General features: G+C 42.0%; 1 protein-coding gene across 50 annotated transcripts in view; it reads right to left on the bottom strand.

Moving 5' to 3' along the window:
* Positions 1–16,118, bottom strand: part of DOCK9 (dedicator of cytokinesis 9) — a 295,684-nt gene that overhangs the window by 140,556 nt on the left and 139,010 nt on the right. The window lies entirely within an intron of this gene.

Here is a 16,118-nt window from a genome sequence, read left to right on the forward strand (position 1 = left end):
TCACAGCTCTTGCTTCTTTCTGAATCAGGCACCCACGGATCTCTCCAGCCAGCCCCTCCTGCAGGGTACAGGCCCCTTTCAAAGTCTGTTAACACCCCACCCCCAAGTGCTTGATCTAGTCCCATGACATAGCATTTTACTTGCCTTAACTGCTTTTATACAAAACATAAATTTACCAGTTTAAACATTTTGAAGTGTACAGTTCAGTGGCATAAAGTACATTCACACAATTGTGCAACCATCACCACCACCTACCTCTTGTCATTTATATCTGTTCTTGTTCACTGCCACATCTCCAGTGCCTAAGAGCATAGATAACTAGACACACAGAAGGTCCTCAGTCAGTAATTGTTAAATGAATCTATGATCTGTGAATGCTACCTCCCCTCCAAGGAACATTAGAACTGTTCTTGTTCATCAGGCTGAAATGCTTGTCTTAAATAAAATGACAGGGGTAAGATCCTGTATACCTTAATAACTGGCTTCAGGTTTCATTTTCTTTTTTCTTTTTAATTTTTAAAATTTTTTTGAGACAGTCTGTCTCTCCTGCCCAGGCTGGAGTGCAGTGGCATGATCTCGGCTCATTACAATCTCTGCCTCCTGAGTTCAAGTGATTCTCATGCTTCAGCCTCCTGAGTAGCTGGGACTAGGCATGCACCACCACACCTGACTCATTTTTGTACTTTTTTAGGAGAGATGGGATTTCACCATGTTGCCCAGGGTGGTCTCAAACTCCTGAACTCAAGCAATCCACCTGCTTCAAATTCCCAAAGCATTAGGATTACAGGCGTGAGCCACCACACCTGGCCTTATTCTTTAAACAGAGATGGGGTTTCACCATGTTGCCCAGGCTAGTCTCAAACTCCTGGGCTCAAGCAATCTTCCGCCTGACCTCCCAAAGTGCTGGAATTACAGGTGTGAGCCACCATGCCTGGCCTTCAGGTTTCAGAAAGAAATACTCTAGCTTTTTTCTCCCATGGACTATAACCCTTAGGTAATATTAACAAGATCATAGTCGGCCAGACGCAGTGGCACACGCCCATAATCCTAGCACTTTGAGAGGCTGAGGCGGGTGGATCACTTGAGGTCAGGAGTTCAAGACCAGCCTGGCCAACATGGTGAAACCCTGTCTCTACTAAAAAGGCAAAAATATTAGTCAGGCATGGTGGCACATACCTGTAATCCCAGCTACTTGGAAGACTGATGCAGGAGAATCACTTGAAGCCATGAGGCGGAGGTTGCAGTGAGCTGAGATCGTGCCACTGCACTCCAGTCTGGGCAACAGAGTGAGACTCCATCTCAAAAAACAAAAACGAAAACAAACAAACAAAACAGATCACAGTCATTAGAGCAGCAAACAAGCAAACACTGTTAACAGAATCCATCCTGTTAGCTCTTCATGGCAAATGACTATGCTGGGATCTCACAGCCTTGGTCCTGGCAGTTTCCCTTCTTTTGGTTGGAGGTGGCACTGGGTCAAACCTCTGCTCCCTTATCTTCCAGCCCAGGTGGAGAACTTTAGGGCATGTGTTTTGTGTACAATTTAATTTTATTTCCTGCCTGCATTTTCTCTCTGCTGTGCCTGCTTCACTTATAATTATGCTTTTCTTCCACTGTATCTATCTTTGAAAATAATCTTAAAGCCTATTTTTAGAATAAGACCCCCATTCTAAAGGAATGGAAGAAATGAATTCTGTTCTTCACCAAAGTCCCTGGCAGGTAAATTATTCATTCCTTCAGCCTCCTGGGAACTTTATTACACATCTGTTCTTGTGAAATGCCACAGAGATGAGTGACCATAAGCATGGAAGAAAGGCACAAGCTGTTCAAAAAGCTACAAAGCAATATACTGTCTACATATAGACTGTCACAACTGTTATGAAAGGGATGCTATCAATAAAGGGGGATTATTTATGAAATTCTGTATGCTTCGAAAAAGTATACATTCTATGTTCCTACTTACTGTGTCCTGATCTTGATTTATCTGGGTCTTTCAAAATTTTTGAAACTAATTATCATACTTTTAAAACATTCATGAAATAGCTCATGTCAAGAAATAGGACTATTAGGGTCACTTCTAGACCATTCTTCATCCTAACATTAGGAAGAAAAAAAATCTATGACAAAAATTTCCCAGTAGAATAACCAACTCAAGAAACTTTAATTATGTTTGGAAAAAAACTTTTCCAAACACCTCTCTAAGGTGAGAAAAGTAATAGGAAATAGATCTTTTTAAATTCTTGTATATCAAAGTCCCATTGTGTTCTTACTTGGGAAAAAAAAAGTAACGTTAAATTACTAAAGAGAGGCCTGAATTATTCTTTTTCCTTCATGTAAGTTCCACAGAAGGAGAGAAACCTGAGTTTTAACAGGTAAGATAGCATAATGTTTCTCATTTTAAAATTAGGTTTACACATGAATCATTACTGATCAATTCCTAACCTTGATTTTGACAAAAAATGGTTTTCTGATCAGAGCCCTTTTTCTCTCCCAGAGACTTCATCCAAATAAACTAAACTAGATGTGTTTCTTTAGTATGTATGTAGCATAAGTGCTATTTTTTAGTGCATGTCTTGAACCACACACTATTCGATCTCTTTTAGATAATCTCCAAAATGGCTGCTACCCTTCCTCATCTATGCGTAGTGTTCCACACACCAAAAGGCACGGTCTGTATCCCCTTTACCTGAATCTGGGCTGGCTTTCACCAACAAAATGAGGTAGAAGAAATGGTGACCAGTTCTAAACCTAGCCTTTGTTTTGTTTGTTTGTTTGAGACAGTGTCTCATTTGTCGCCCAGGAAGGAATGAAGTGAGGTAATTGTAGTTCACGTGGCCTCAACCTTCTGGGCTCAAGTGATCCTCCCACGTCAGCCTCCCAAGTAGCTGGGACTACAGGCATGACCTACCATGCCTGGAAAACTTTTATATTTTTTATAGAGATGGGGTCTCACCATTTTGTCCAGGCTGGTCTTGAACTCCTGGGTTCAAGCAATCCTCCCACCTCAGCCTCCCAAATTGCTGGGATTATAGGCATGAGCCAACGCACCAGACCTAAACCTACCCTTTAAAAAAAACTGGGAATTTTCACTATCTCCTTCTTGGAAGCCAGTTACCATATAAGAAGTTCTACTATCTTGAGATCACCATGGTGACAGGAAATACAAGCTAGGCATAAAGACAGGATATACACATGATGCCCCACCATCCCCCAGCTGGTCTCAGCCATTCCAGGTGAGATACCACAATGGAGTGAAGAACCATCTTCGACATTCCAGTCCTACAGATAGTGTAAACAGAGGAACCACCCAGCTGAGCCTTGACCAGGTTTTAGAATTGCAAGAATAATAAATTATTGTCTTAAGTTACTAGGCTTTGGGGTGGTTTGTTATTCAACAATAGAAAACCAAAACAAGAATGTAAGATGCTACTAGAAACATCTCCAAGTTACAGTACCAAAGAACAGTGCCATTTTCATGAAAAATGGATTTCAAATACTAGCTACAGTACAGAGTTAAGACAGAAGCATGGAGGAGATACACTATGCTGCAATCTCGTTTCCACCATCACCCTTCTACTCAGTCAATGCCATGAAAGAGGTCAAGTAAGATACAGTAAATGCCTGTTGGATCTTGAGAGTAGTTTGCAGTGTCTTACGAAAAACATTCTACTGATCATTTAAGGACTCAGCATAAACATTACTTTATCCATCCATCTATCTATTTATCCACAGGTTACTGGGTCCCTACATTTTTCCAGTCACTGAGATAGCAGCTGGAGACACAAAGTTTAATAAAATATAGTTGCTGTTCTTTTAAAGCTTACAGTCTGATGAAGGAGGAAGATAAGGAAATAAATTATTAAAGTATGATAAGTACAGAAGGGTATAGAGAAGAGAGTACAGAAGCACAGGATAATATGCAAGAAAAAAGTAGGGAAGTCTAAATTCAATAAGGTAGAGGAGAGGACTTCAAGAAAAGGTACACTGAGGGAAAGTTGCAATTTAGCTTAAGCTAAATTGTAAAAGATGAGCACAAGTTGTATTCAGTACAAAAGGAAGAGAAACATGAAGATAAACTTGCCCTTGGGAAGTTCAAAGCACAAAATTAAGATATTATAAATGAGATTAGCTCTTTGCAAAAAAAAGTCCATTAAGTCCTAGAACTAAAAATATATTTTAAGTCAGAGGAAAAACTGCCTAAAACTCTCACTGACTTTGAATTAAACAACACTAAAACTCCACATCTGGGATAAGAATGGGCCAACGAAAGAACCAGGTTTTCATGGCTGGAGCAATTCTTTATCACTATTTAAGAGAAAGGTTGGAGCTGGGTGTGGTAGCTCACACCTGTCATCCCAGCACTTTGGGAGGCCAAGGCAAGCAGATCACTTTAGGTCAGGAGTTCAAGACCAGACTAGCCAACATGGTAAAACCCCATCTCTACCAAAAAATAGCCAGATGTGATAGCTCATGCCTGTAATCTCAGCTCCTTGGGAGGCTGAGGCAAGAGAATCACTTGAACTCAGGAAGTGGAGGTTGCAGTGAGCCAAGACTGCAACACTGCACTCCAGCTGGACTGACAGAGTGAGACCCTGGCTCAATCAATCAATCAATAAAAAATAAAAGAAAGGTTGGAACCCATGTGGGAAGGGAGGACTACCAGGCTTGGCACCAATGGGGCCATCAACATTTGATACCACCAGCTGCTAAGGTCTTCTAATTCATGGCCCTTGTTCTGCATACAATGTCTCTGAGCCACTTGTTTATAATATGCTTCTCATTTAGGCTTTCCTGCTGGGAGAAAATGCACAGCCAACATGGTATTCTCATCTGCTTGTAAATTCTAGTTCTCGATGCCTATTAATAAAATGACATTCCGATTTGTGCTCTTGTCGGGGTGCCTGCAACAAGTCAGTTTCCCGGAGCACTCTGGCTGACCAAATCCCATCTGTGGACTTGCAAAGCTGAGGACCGATCCTGTACCATGGTGACCTTATAAGCCACCCCAAGACCTGCCTGAACAAATAGTCAATCCTTGACTCCATTATCCAAAACTCTCCTGTACCCGCATGCCCTTCTTTACCCGACCAGACTGCAAATTCCTTTAAGAACAGGAGATAGATTTTGTGATTAAAAATCATATTCAGATAATCGTCTACTTTCTGCCAAACAGATTCACATTAAATTTCTATACTTTTATTCATTTGGCTTCTAGCAAAGTCCAAGCCAATACTAAGAGATTTATACTCCAAGAGCACTAAAGCCCTTCTCAACAGTAAGCCAAGTTTTCTTTTTTACAGCTGTGACATTCTTTTCTACTTTTCTATCAGCTAAAATCATATTTCTGTTAAAAGATGGGTCTATATCTACTTTATATAAATCAACATCAAGGTGGCCATTCAAAGCATACCAGTCCTATTTCTATGTCTGGAAACAAACTATTTCCATTCTGCTAAGAAATCTGTACATTTGAAAAGGGAAGGGGGAAAAAACATTTGACATCATAATTAAACCTAAACATTGCTAGCATCTCAGATAACTATTGGGATAGAAATCTCACAGCACAAACATAATTTAAAAATAAAAACCCTTTACCAAGGTATGCATCTACAAGAAAGAAAAAGAAAAAGAAAGAAAGAAAAAAAGATATATAGGCAGATAGATAAAAGATAGACAGATAAAAGCCCTTTCCTAGCTATTATAATAGAAGGTAAATTATTTTCAGTCAGTATCATTACTTAGGGTAAACACATAGCCTTTGACACTCAGAAAATCTTAGTTACCTTTGCCAAGTATGGACAGGAGTCTTAGGATAGGTTCCACAAAATCACACACATAATTGAAAATGAAGAAAAAGGGGTGATGTCCTTTCCCAAAGGGCTTATATGAGGAGGCACAGATACCTGAGAGCCCCAGTCTTAATATTTATGGGGCTGTTTTTGTTTTGCTTTTATTTAACAGAATGAGCTAGAAAGGCACAGAGATGCTCCCAGAAGACAGAGTGAAATTTACAACTGTCTCCAAGTCTAGTTTAGAATGACAAATTTCAAATAGATCCTTCTTACAAAAAAAAAGTTCTTTCCTTTTAGTTGAAATGATCGCCTCCAAACTTTGGGGTTACTGTGATGGTTTTGAGCCACCGTGGGAAGCCACTTAGCCTTGGGCAGCAGGGCAGGCCTACCTAAAGGGAGCACGTGGAGGTACCTGTTTTCTCACCTAGGCTGACCCCTGGGTCCTCTGGGCGTTTCTTGCTTCTCTCCATCATCACTCACTGCTCTCTCTGCAGCTTAAATGTGGAATCCCTTTCTCCTAACTACATTCCTGACCCCAGCCTGGCCGGGGCTCTGTCTGGCCTCCATTAGTGGCAGCCAACACATTACCCCGACCCCACTGAAGCTGGAGATTCTGAGAAGCTCATGTTTCAAACCACAAGAAATGTTAAGCAAATCATTTTATTCGACTTCCGATGTTAGAATTTGAGAAATGATATTGGAAAGAGGTTTGAGTTGAGAGCCAGGAAACCTGAGTCTTTACCCAGGCTCTGCCTCTAATTAGCTGTGTAATCTTGGGGGATATTTGAACTTTCCACATCCACAGAACAGTCTTCTAGGATCTCTAGGTTTCCTTTGTGGTTTAAAAATCCCACAGTTCTGTGAATATGGAATTCTAAGTCTGTTCCTCTCAAATGGTTTATCTGAGTGCTGGAAATTGCTTTGTAAGAAACTAAAACATAAAATGCATCCAGAAAAAAGATGAATACCATATTTGCTTTGAATTACAGTTGCTTACGCCAATTATTTTTCTTTATGGAAAGAATCGTTGGGTTAAAAGGAGGGAAGATTCACTATATAGATTTAAATAAATATGAGTAAGTATTAAAAAAGATTTCTATTATTTTTCTAACCTTTTCAACTCATGGCATTGGATTTTTTATTAATTACTTTACAATGGGCTGAAACGATAACAAAACAGCCCTTTTAATTCCTGGTGGGAAGTATGCAAATCCATGGGATATTTAAAACATCATATTTTATATGATTTTAATTAAAAAACAGACAATAGGCCCACCCTTGCCCTGGGACCCTCGGAACAATGAGCTAAAGACAACCTCCCAGAGAAGTGGGTGGGCTGTAACCTGAGCCAGCTGCTGGAACTGGTGACAAAGTGCCTCCACATCTCCGCTGTTCAAAGGAGCAGAGAGCTGGGAGTGTCCTCCCCCAACAGAGAAACAAACATCAGGGACAGCCCAAAAAGGGAGCGCAGGCTCTGAGGGAGCTGACCCAAGGAAAGGGGGGACCACCGCACTCCAGCTGAGATACTGAGTCAGGAGAGGAGAAGACGTTTTTCTTCTGTAGGGAACTATGAGTGAGAGGACTGTAGACCCAGGAATGTGGAGGAGAATTTTGAGGTACCTGGGGTCCTGCCTCTAAGATGGGCTACTCTCTGACGATGACCGAAAGTCAGAGGGAAGGCCCAGGGTCCATACACTGACCACCTGTTAGAGAAGCCCAGCAGGCCTCAGAGGCCGTCAATTCCAGTCTACCCTTAGGCTAAACTGTGGAGCCATCAATCCTCGCTCTCCTCTTTGTAATCAATATAAAGCATCCTTGCTTGTGCTTATTTCATTTACTTAGTGGAACTATCCCCTCAAACACCTGAGGACTTCATGCATTTGTCAGAGAAATAGTACTTGCCTCTGCTGAAGGAAGGGCGGCTCTTGGGGTGGGCCTGGGGTGGGGGCAGGGCACGGTATGCAGAGCTCAGGAGACTGGGACCTGGACGCAGCCAAAAAGCAAAGCCCAGGAGGTCTGAGCAAGACAAAGCTCTTCAGGAGCATTCCCTGGGCCTGGCCCATCTCCCTACCTGAGTTCACCTTAGGTTAAATTTTTATTGTCCTCAGCTGGGCTAGCATCCACGTCCATGTTCTAAAGTTATCTCTGACTGCAAACCACTCCCCCTGAGATGGCTCACAAGATCTCCTTCCTTTTGTCTCTAGGCCTCAGCCACACGGTACGGTGCCTCACATCTCTGTAGAATTATGCCCCTTTGATATCTGCTGGAAACCCCACTTGGTTGCACGGGTCTGTATATTAAATATTTCGTACCGAGTGCAGCATTGAATATTACTATTCAGCAACTCTAGGAACATCACTGACACTTACTGAGCGCAGAGACGATGGAACCTTTCCAAGTCTCTGGCAGATGCATTTGCTTCGGAGCAAATGTCTTGCTTTTTGAGAGGATTCAGTACCAAGCTAGACTGGAAACTAAAATTTATACAGGGCGTTCCCACATTTTACCTCGCAGTTCATGTCTTGGCAGCTAACCCACGGTGTTCTATTAACGTCAGACAAATTCCACTCTCAGGGAAGCACTGCCTAAAGGGCCTCGACGTTTAATTCGCTAGTAATTAAGAAAATGAGCAATGCATAGGACAAAGGGGCTGAAGAAGGAATTCCATGGAGGTTTCTGGAAGGGATTTAATGAAAGCCAATTCCCAAGGAACGCATTTAAAACATTACAAGGGCTGAGTCTTTTTGCGTTTTTTTAAGAGAGAGGGTCTTGCTCTGCTGCCCAGGCTGGAGTGCAGTGGTGTAATCATGGCTCACTGAGGCCTTGACCTCCTAAGCTCAAGCGACCATCCCACCTCAGCCTCCGAAAGTGCTAGGATTACAGGTGTGACTCACTGTGCCTGGCTGGGCTGAGTCTTGATATGAGCGGAGAATTATGCATTTCTCATGGACTTTTTGAGCCTTAGCTCACCTAACACAAATTCTATAATCCATTTTCTTGGTGGTGTTGGTGGGGGGACCTTCTATGCCTCTCTAATTGCTCCTCTTCACTGATACCTGCACAGTCCCCCATCTCTTTCTCTGGTCCTTTAATGCCACCCTTCACTCTGCCTGATGTCAAGGTACACACAGCAAGGCACAAACCACAGTGCAGCACCCTAACCAGTATGTCTGCCTTCCCTCTATCATCCCTCTTTATTCTCTGCACAGCTGCCGTTTGTCTTTCTAAATCTCTCATCTGATAGCATTATGCCTCAGTGGAAATTCTTTCAATGACGCCTCATTGCCACCGGAATAAAATCCAAACTCCTCAGCATTACCTAAGACCTTTTGTGACCAACTGTACTGACTTTTCTGGACGCTTCTGCCCTTCTCCAACTGCCCAGCAACATGAACTATTTCTGATTCCCTCATGCACCATGCCCCTCTGGTACCAAGTTGCTCAGACTGATCTCAGACACACGTGCCATTCTGCTGAGATTACTCAAAGAGCCTTCTGTGTCTCCTGCCAGACTTGAGAATCTTACCGTGTTATTCATCTTAAATTCTCCAACACCCAGCAGAACACCTGGCACAAGATAAATGTTGCCGAGTAAATAGGAAGTTGGGACTTTAAAACAGGGACTGCACAATTTAGCTGTGAGAGCACATGAGGTTCCAAAGGAAACCGTCTCAGCAACAGGTGAGACTTCAGATAGTTCCTGTCACCAAATAATGTACTGCTTCCTAAAAAGCCAGATTTCAGTAGACCTTTGGGAGTCACATGAATTTCATTCTGCCACCTTCTCAAATCCCTCAAGTGGAAGAGCACACATGATTATTTATTAAAATGCAATAAACTAAATAACATAAATGCTCAGAACCCTTAATAACTAAAGTTATTAATTAAGTGCATTTGTATAAAGAATTATTACTATTATTTTGGTTTTACAAAGAAGCAATTTTAAAATCACTTCCTAAGTACTACTGCACAACTGAGGACAGGAGAGGTACCCAGAAAGCCAGGAGTAGCCTTGTGGTCACTTGGGTCCCAAGTGGCATGTCTGGCTTCCCATTTAGTAAGGGATTCAGCCTGCTCCACACCACATCATTTTGCAACTAAAAACAGCCACCCTCAAAAATAAAATGATATTCCCTAGAGGAGAGAAGAGAGGCTGTAATAAGCTCCCTGGTAACCTGGCATCTCCGTACCAATGGAAAAACAGGAGCATGGGTGTGCAGAGCTCCCCTGGATGGTTGTATCTCTTTGGATTCTCAGACATATGTGAGAACCAAATTTTAGGGAAAATGTCATGACTGAATTACAGATTAAGAAAAGTGAATTTTAGGAAGGTTTATCACTTCTGAAAGGATCAGAGTGGTAAGAGACAGACCTGAGCTAAAACTCCTGTGGACATCCGACTAAATCTTGGGTGCTGCCACTTCCTCTAACTGTCTAAAGCAGCTACCAACTCTTTCATGTGCATTCCATTTAACCTTGAGGCAGGCATAAGTAAGTGTACTTTCTTTTGTTTTCCAGTTGTCTGTGTGTCTCTGGTTGTCTTTCTTTAGAGTTCTATTTTAGTTGCTAAAAGGACCACAATTTTGTGTGAACATCTAGCACAGTGAATATGCTTCGAGTTCAAACTTGTCCATCTCAGTTATGTGTTGCATAATGCTGGAGATATATTCTGAGAAATGCATCAGTAGGTGACTTCGTCCTTGTGCAGACACGATGAAATGTTCTTATGCAAACCTAGACGGTATAGCCTACTACACGCCTAGGCTATAGGGTGTAGCCTACTACTCCCCAGCCACAAACCTGCACAGCACGGAACTGTGCTCGCTACTGCAGGGAGATGTAACACAATGGAAGTATGTGTGTACCTAAACATATCTAAACACAGAAAAGGTATGGTAAAATACAGGATTATCATTTGATGAGACCACTGTTGCTGACTGAAAGGTCATTATGCAGCTCACGACTGTATACATCTCGATACATAATGAACTTTCCTTCAGGACTAGTCTCAGAAAGACATACTCCCTAATATGCCACCCACCATCCGTGTGTAAGGTGTCACTTATGCACTAAGGATAATTTTGCTCAAATCCCTCTGAGTTTACCAGTGCCACACTGGTCCCGTCAGAGCAGCATTTCAGCTCCTGGGCTGCCATCCAGAGTCTTACTTCAAACACAGTGGAGAGTCTGCTTTGCAGAAATAATGCTAAGCAGATGGGGAAGGCACTCTGACTCAAGGACTTCTGACATCAGGGGACTTTGATGAACTTACTGAATCTGTCCGCTTTGGATCTCGTGCATACACTTAAGGGTGTTGCTAACTCAAGGCTGCTCAAACCCATGTGGGAAGACACTCAGTATCATCTAGGTTCTTCCAGGCAACACTGGTAGGAAAGGCAGATACAGACCTAGCAGGACTCTTTTTGTTTTAGGAACTGTAAAGATTTTTATGCCAGGTAATATGTTAAAGGATATCTAAGAATTCTGAGGCCAAAACCTGGATTTCCATTTCCTTTAAGGACTCTTGGCTTGCGTGTGTTTGTCTTTGCATGCAAACATACTGTGTCTCCTTTTCTTCTCACGATTTGCCATCTTGAGATATGCTCTAATGACCTCAAAGCCCACTGGTGCCAAGATCTCCTACCCATACATTTGTGTAACACCTATTAAATTCCTATCATATATAAAACACTATGGTAGGAACACTGGCAAATGTAAGCATGAATTTTCAAAAAAGTATGATTTACAACTTGAAAAACAAACTACAGCTGTCTTCTCATGGAGGCTTTATTTTCTATTTAGGGAAAAAATAATGAGCAGTTTCATAGTTACAAATAATCATAATAAAGAGGGATAGGCGATGAACGCTAGAGTCACAGCATATCCTTCATAAATTTCCATCTGATCAAGCTACCCCTGACGGAAGATATCATCCTTAGTTCAGATCTTCCTCTATCCATGCCTATTGATCATCTTTAATATCCTAAGACATGTATACTAATCGCATAGACAAAACTGGCCTTCTATCCCTCATTGGTTTACAAATATGGTCTATGTTTATCCAATTCCACCAATTATGGTATTTTACCATTCTCTCTGACATATTTAAAATGTCAGGCCAGGTGTGGTGGCTCACACCTGTAATCCCAGCACTTTGGGAGGTCAAGATGGGCGGATTACCTGAGGTTGGGAGTTTGAGACAAGCCTGACCAACATGGAGAAACCCCATCTCTACTAAAAATACACAAATTAGCTGGATATGGTGGCGATGCCTGTAATCCCAGCTACTTGGGAGGCTGAGGCAGCAGAATCGCTTGAACCTGGAGGACAGAAGTTGTGGTGAGTCGAGATTGTGCCATTGCACTCCAGCCTGGGCAACAAGAGAGAAACTCCATATAAAAAAAAAAATTCAGCTAAATATTATTTTAAAAAGGAAGAACGGAAAAGAAGAATGTGACCTCACACGGAGCACACAAATATACAGTGTTGGATACTGGGTTCATCAATATCCTTCATTCAGGATAAGAGAATAATGTCTTACATTTACTTGACGTATACAGGTGTGTGTGCTCTCTTTCATCTAGTTATATATGTAGTTAATCTCAACTCCCCACTTGATCCTAAGTTTTCCTGAGCACAGCATGGAACAAAAATCATGTTACACAGTGTCCACTATATATTTAAAAAAACACTACTACCCTCAGCAGGCTGAGGAAAAAAATAAAAGAATGAAATGCTTTGTAAACATAAAAATCAACACACCGACTTTGTACCCTAGCTGTTTCAGCAGGAGGCATCACGGTTCTACTGAGTTCTCCAGCTCCTGAGGGCACCGTGACACTGTGTTGCATGCATGCCCTGCTCCCGTGTAACATGTTCAATCATGTCCCCTAGAGTCCTATGCCAGGGCACATGGGGACACTGCTGCCCACACACCCTCCCCTGCCTGTAACAGCGCATGGGGCTGCAGAGGGACACCCTTGGAACAGTGAGGAGGGTGGGAGAACACTTTGAGGTGCCAATTGGTTGAACCTCACATAAGGACAGTGGGGTCATGGCCAGATCCTCCTCCTAGCCTATAAGGCCTCCACCTTCATTTAGAAAGGCTGGCACCAATACAAAGTTAATTATGCTTCCCCAATATGTTTCTGTGGTTGCCGATTTGGACTCAGGCACAGAAGTTGTTTTTCAGAAGCAATTTTCATCTTAACACTTCCTTCAGTTTGGGAAAATAAGACTGAATTTGCACAGTCCAATGCTGATATTCTTGAAGTTTGATGAGCTAAGTAAGATGATTTTAAACAAATTAAAGAACAAATGAATCAGTCAAGGAAACAATGATCCTAAATGTTCGTAAATCACTTTCTTTTCCTACAATATTTCTAATAAGAAAGCTTGTAACATACATCTTCCAGAGGCCTGGGAATCCACCTCAAGCTTAAATGCTCAAAATAGCCATTTGAAGAGCTCTACCCTTATCTTGCTATTTCATTTTGATTTTATATCTGATTGACATTTTAGTACACCTGGTAGTTGGGCTGAATGTATGTGGGGAGATCGCTCCTGCGAAGGGCCCTTCACAGGACCCTCGCCATCTTGAGCTTGAGCCCATACACGTTTCTCCTCTCCTGGAGGCTGTTGAGCTAAGGGAAAGGAGGAAGTCTGGTTGCACTGATTTTATAAACATCAATCTTTGCCTCTGACATTTGCAACAGAATGGCTGAGCTCAGGCCTTGTGGTCTAATGAGACATTGTATGGTTAGACATTGTGTGCCTCCTAGTTCCTTCTCTGCACAATAACTGTATGACTTTGTTTACCTCTGCTAACTCAATCATATTGTTTGCATATAATTCTATATGAATAGGCAAGGTTAGAATGTCATTTAGAAAGGTCCAGCTATACCTTGTTAACAATCTTACTTGCTTAACTGATTTTAGAAAAACACGTTTAGATTTATGATCCCCTTTTTGCAAACTTTATTGTCCCTTTGCTGTACACCCTTTGATTAAGAGTCATACTTTCTGTACCCCTTTTCTTGTGATTTATGTTCTTGATTTTATTTCAAGATACAATGGAATGTACATCACTCCTCAAACACTGAAAGGTGTATAACCTGTAGTTTGCACAAATAAACTTGCTGTCTTGGCACTTCTTGCTCCGGCATTGCCTGGCAGTCCTCCAGACCCCGCTCTCTATCTTTTCTTCCGCACACTCCCTCTTCCAGGTTAAGAACACTTGAGTGGGGCTGAGGCTCTCCGCTGGTCGGAAGCCCCCCGGCAGACGTGCCGGACCCCCACAAATGTATATCTACAATTTTCTGAAGTTCTGCTCTAATGCTTTGTTACACGCTGATTCTCCACACTCAAGGTCACTCTGCCATGGTCCATGTTGTCAGCACACCCTCCCCCAGTGAGCTCTCAGACACTGACATCCCTTCCCTGAGGGTGCCCTGGTACCCCTCCGACTACCCCACACCAAGTATTTTTGCTTCATCCTCTGGACCCTCTAGTATTTTCTTTTCCCAGTCCAGGATCCACCTCCAAAGACTCTCCAGCCTCGACTCCCTGGGAGAACATTTTAGGACCTCAGGTCACTCACTCTCACCCACATCCTGCCACCATCACAGCCATCCATCTTTTGTTTTCTCTACTCTGTTCCCAGGTGACTGCCGTTTCCAACAAGGCTAATTGTTTTCATTAAAACCATAAGTAGGAAGACATCCCCCACCCCACCCCTGCCACTGGCTTGGTTGATAATTCATTTGTTTAATTCTACAAATATTTATTGAATATCTACCACTTGTTCTATGTGCTTAAAAACCAAGATCCCTGCCTCCTGGCGTTTACATAAGAAGCAAGAACATATACCAGTTTGAGAAGCTGCTGAGAGACAGGGAGAGAAAAAAAGAAATCAGAGGAAGGTAAAGAGGACCAGCAAGGCCAAGGGAGGTGGAGGTGTAGCAGTCAGCAACAACCTCACTGCAAAGGTCAGATTTGGAAAAAGGTTTGCAAGGGGCAAGTAATAACCAGGTAAAGAATTTCCAGCTATACTACAAGGCTACAGTAATCAAAACAGCATGGTACTGGTACCAAAACAGATATACAGACCAATGGAACAGAACAGAGGCCTTGAAGGCAACGCCACACATCTACAACCATCTGATCTATGACAAACCTGACAAAAACAAGAAATGGGGAAAGGATTCCCTGTTTAATAAATGGTGTTGGGAAAACTGGCTAGCCATGTGCAGAAAGCAGGAACTGGACCCCTTCTTGACACCTTACACTAAAATTAACTCCAGATGGATTAAAGACTTAAACATAAGACTTAACACCATAAAAACCCTAGAAGAAAACCTAGGCAAAACCATTAAGGACATAGGCATAGGCAAGGATTTCATTACTAAAACACCAAAAGCATTGGCAACAAAAGCCAAAATAGACAAATGAGATCTAATTAAACTCCAGAGCCTCTATACAGCAAAAGATACAATCATTAGAGTGAACCAGCAACTAACAGAATGGGAAGAAATTTTTGCAATCTACCCATCTGACAAAGGGCTAATATCTAGAATCTACATAGAACTAAAACAGATTTACAAGAAAAAACAAACCCATTCAAAAGTGGGCAAAGGACATGAACACTTTTCAAAAGAAGACATATATGAGGCCAACAGACATATGAAAAAATGCTCATCATCACTGGTCATTAAATAAATGCAAATCAAAACCATATTGAGATACCATCTCACGCCAGTAAGAATGGTGGTCATTAAAAAATCAGGAGACAACAAATGCTGGAGAGGATGTGGAGAAATAGGAAAACTTTTACACTGTTGGTGGGAGTATAAAGTACTTCAACCATTGTGGAAGACAGTGTGGCAGTTCCTCAAGGACCTAGAAATAGAAATTCCATTTGACCCAGCAATCCCATTACTGGGTATATATCCAAAGGATTATAAATCGTTCTATTATAAAGACACATGCACATGTACATTCATTGTAGTACTGTCTACAATAGCGAAGACCTGGAACCAACTCAAATGCCTATTGACGATAGGAATGTGACACAAGGAAAATGTGGCACATATACAATATGGAATACTATACAGCCATAAAAAATAATGAGTTTGTGTCCTTTGTAGGGACATGGATGAATCTGGAAACCATCATTCTTAGCAAACTGACACAAGAACAGAAAATCAAACACTGCATGTTTTCACTCATAGACAGGTGTTGAACCATAAGAACACATGGACACAGGGAGGGGAGCATCACACACTGGGGTTTGTTGCGGGGGGCTAGCGGAGGGTAGGGAGGTTGGG

Source organism: Callithrix jacchus, chromosome 1 (assembly GCF_049354715.1).
Source record: "Callithrix jacchus isolate 240 chromosome 1, calJac240_pri, whole genome shotgun sequence".
Classification (NCBI taxonomy): Eukaryota; Metazoa; Chordata; class Mammalia; order Primates; family Cebidae; genus Callithrix; species Callithrix jacchus.